Below are 4,285 nucleotides of genomic sequence, written 5' to 3'. Positions count from 1 at the left end.
TTACCATTGAGCCGGGTCCCAATGACCAATACTATATGTTAACATTGGGTAAAGTTCATAACTTTCAGCCCTCCCCCTGGGGGATTTGAGGGATCAAGTCATACTAAAAGACATAGTTATAATATTTTTTACCATGCTGAACAAAATGGCTATCTCAAAATTTTCATCGGGTGACTTTGGGAAAAAAATTAGCGTGGGAGGGGGCCTAGTTGCCCTCCATTTTTTTTGGTCACTTAAAATGGGCACTAGAACTTTTAATTTCCGTTCCAATGAGCCCTCCCACAATATTCTAGGACCACTGGGTCGATACGATCACCCCTAGGGAAAAAAACAAAAAAAAACAAATAAACACGCATCCGTGATCACTCTTCTAGCAAAAAATGCAAAACTCCACATTTTTGTAGATAGGAGCTTGAAACCCATACAGTAGGGTTCTCTGATACGCTGAATATGATGGTGTGATTTTTATTAAGGTTCTATAACCTTTAGGGGGTCTTTCCCCCTTTTTTTAAAATCAGCCACTAAACTTGATGAAAGTTATATATTTGAAATCAGCATTGAAATCTGATTCTTTTAATGTATTTATTGGTATCAAAAACCCGTTTTCTAGAGTTTCGGTTACCATTGATCCGGGTCGCTCCTTACTTACAGTTCGTTACCACGAACGGGGTCTTTCCTCCTTTTTTCGAAAATCAGCTAAATTTTCTCAGGCGCGTAACTTTTGATAGGTAAGATTAAACTTGATGAAACTTATATATTTGAAATCAGAATTAAAATCTGACTCTTTTGATGTATCTATTGGTACCAAAATTCCGTTTTTTAGAGTTTTGGTTACCATTAAGCCTGGTCGCTCCTTACTTACAGTTCGTTACCACGAACTGTTTGATACACCATGCATTACCTTATTAAGCAGTACTGTCTCCGAATAGTTCTTTTGAAACAGTTCGTGGTATAACTAAAAAAGAAATGACTTGGCCCAAAAGCAACCGAAACTCTAAAAAACAGAATTTTGATAACATTCGATACATTAAAAGTATTTGCTTTTTCTACTGATTCCACATATACAAAATTCATTAAGTTTAATGTAACCCGTCAAAAGCTTCGAGCCTGAGAATATTTGCCTGATTTTCGAAAAGGGAGGGGGGGATCTTAATGAAAATCGCACAAGCAGATTCAGCATATCAGAGAACTCTACTGTAGAGGCTTCAAGCTCTTATCGACAAAAATGAGGAATTTTTTTTCCAGAAGAAAGATGACGGATGGGTGTTTATATGTTGTCTTTTTTCTTGGGGTCATCGTATCAAACCAACTGTCATAGAAGATCGGGAGAGGGCTCATTTGAAGGGAAATCAAAAGTTTGAATGGCTCTATTAAGTGACAAAAAAAATGGTGAGCAGCTAGCCCCCCTCTCATGCCCCCTTTTATTGGCATGCATCTGACTAAAGTTTGAGATACCTATTTGATTAAAAATAGTTGGAAGGTCCAATATCTACGCCTCTGAGAATGACATAACCTCTCATAGTTCTTGGGGAAAGGGCTGATGCAATTTGCCCATTGTTCAAATATAGTATTTGTTATTGTGAAATATACGGAAATGTTTTCTGGGGAATTTCCTATGGGAGGTGGATTTTCCACGGAGAGAATTTTCCGTTGCTAAATTTTACATGGGGTTTGGGGGAGAACAATGGATTTTCTTTTATGACTTGAAATGCGGTCAGAAATTAAATAAAAAAAAACAAGTTTTTTCAACTGAAAGTAAGGAGCAACATTAAAACACAAAACGAACAGAAATTATTCCGTATAATTGTGTCCTCAACCCTCGCTCTTTACGCTAAAGTTTGACTTTTTGCCACAATTCTTTAAGAAAGAATGCTCAGACACGAGGGTCGTTGAATTGGCATGAGAAGTATTTTTGAAGAACTTTAAGACTGAAGTCTTTCTTCAGTCTTATGCTGCTTCTTACTTTTAGTTTAAAAAACTTGTTTTTTTATTTAATCTCTTCTAAGGGCTAACTTTATGTAAAATGTCATGGCATAATCATTAAGCAATAAAAATTAAGAAACATCATCATTTGATGTCATAAAGTTTCGTAATAAAAAAAAGTAATTTAACCAATTTTGATACTAGAATTTTAAAGATGGCGTAACAGGTTTATAAAATTTGATTTTATTTCTGAAAATGGCGGTTTTTAACCAAGACATGGTTTTTAATTAAAATCAAGTAGTTTCGGGCATCAAACCATGGCTAATTATAGAAAAAGCCAAGACAGATAGTCCAGGTGAGAGGCAAATCTGGCATAAGCCCTTTTTAGGATTGTATAAAAATGATTGCATTTCACTTGTTGATAGATAAGTCTATCATCCATCCGTTAATAGATCATTCCTAGGGCAGAATTAAGGTAGATAGTCATAGAACTAAGGGATGGAAGATCGGATTGACTTTGGGTTAACACGTGACGGACAATGTCCACCGGACTTGTTTACAAAATGTGGGACTGAATTTGCTTGAACTCAGAGGCGAACAAGTGACCTAAGCCTAATAATCTTGGCCGATTGTAGTCTAAAGGTGAAATGCCGTGTCACAGGATTGACACATGAACAACAAGTCCCCTAGACTTGCGGGCGAACGGTGAAACCTTTAGTTTTCCAAGTGATTGGTTAAATGGCACGGATAAACGGCGGGAGTAAGTATGACTCTCGTATGGGACAAATACTTGTGTGTTAGCTTTTGGAAAGGCACGCCCACCTAGAATCTCAGGCAGGTAGATCAAGAATTAAGAATTGACACAGGACCGTTAGATTGCCTGGAAAGACAAGCAAACAAAGCACGCCCGCCTATAGTCTGAGGCAGGTTAACCAAGAATTTAGAATTGACAAAGTACCCTTAATTTGCCTGGAATGACAGGTAAACAAGCGTCCAAGGCCTAACAGTGGCGAGCCTAATCCGTTTCTGAAAAATGGTGATCACAAGCCCAGATAGGCCAAATTCGCACTTTTGAGTCAGTAAGCAAAAAAAGAATATATATATAAGCAAATATAACAGGGCTAATCAGGAAAAAATTATCAGTGTCAGAATAGTTGCAGAAAATGTAAAAAAAAACAATTAAAATTCACAGAATTTAACAGGGAATAAAGCAAATAAAAACACAAGGACAATTTAGTCTTGTGACCAAAAAGAATACAAAACACAACTTAGTTAAAAGAAGAAAAATAAAAGAAAACTTAAAATTTTCAGAATAAACCTTAAGAAATTGCAAGGGAAAAAAAGAGGTGGGATTCACTTATTTAACATATCAACCATGTACTGGAAAAAAGTTCTTCTATATCTTTCAGTGGAAAATTTTATCAGAGCAAGAAGGGGTAATTTTATTGAAGCAGAACGAGGGAGGCGGGGACGAAGGGGTAAAAATTGACTAGGGAAAAAGGAATTTACCCGGGGGTTATGGAGAACATTGTTGGTGAAACGCAAGGAAATTTTTATTCTCCTTTCCTTGAGGTTGACCACTTCACCCTCATTTAAGATAACTCTTAGGCACCTTTTTTAGACTGCCTCTATTCTATCTAATAATTTACTGGAGATTGCAGGATGCCGAATAGGACAGGTGAGAAGGTAACACCCAGTAATTCATATGACTAATTAACATTTGAGAGGGGGATTGGGCAGGTGAAAAAAGGAGGAGTCTTAAGGAAAACAATTGTTAGAATTGTTGACTTTCAAAGGTTGACTGTCATAACAGCTTCATCGGATATCTGTTCGAGGATATCCATTGGACTACTTTTTAAAGTTTTGTAAGATGTTTGGCACGATCAATTTTCTTGGAGGATGGTGATGCTCTATCCTTATTAATTGTGCTGTTTAAAAAAAAATGATTGTTACAACTATATTTTTCAATCTGTAAGACTTTTCTTTTTTGGGGACCAAATATTTTGACAGCTAAAATTCAGCGTATTTCTATACTACGAGGTACGCTATAGCTAAGAGATTCATTATAGATCGTATTCTTGTTACAACTCAAAATCCATTAAATCACTATTCCACCAGAGGTCAGCGCAGCAGCACACATTCCTCCTCCTAATCCGTTCAAAGCGAGGTTCAAAGCCTAACTATCTACTCCCTTCCATGAAATTCCATTTTGCTTTGAATTCTTTCTTGTTGCCCCTCCCCACCGTTTTTGAGAACACTATAAGACTAATTTTTACTTAAAAACAATCGTTTATACTGACCCCAGCTGGGTGGTTATAAACACGGTCGTGCAACATATCATCAAGAAGACGCGACCTAACCA

Source organism: Artemia sp. Qi Xiang Cuo, chromosome 5 (genome assembly GCF_049724085.1).
Source record: "Artemia sp. Qi Xiang Cuo chromosome 5, ASM4972408v1, whole genome shotgun sequence".
In the NCBI taxonomy this organism is placed as follows: domain Eukaryota; kingdom Metazoa; phylum Arthropoda; class Branchiopoda; order Anostraca; family Artemiidae; genus Artemia; species Artemia sp. Qi Xiang Cuo.
The sequence above is the reverse complement of the archived record's forward strand: the minus strand, read 5'-3'. Positions refer to the sequence as shown.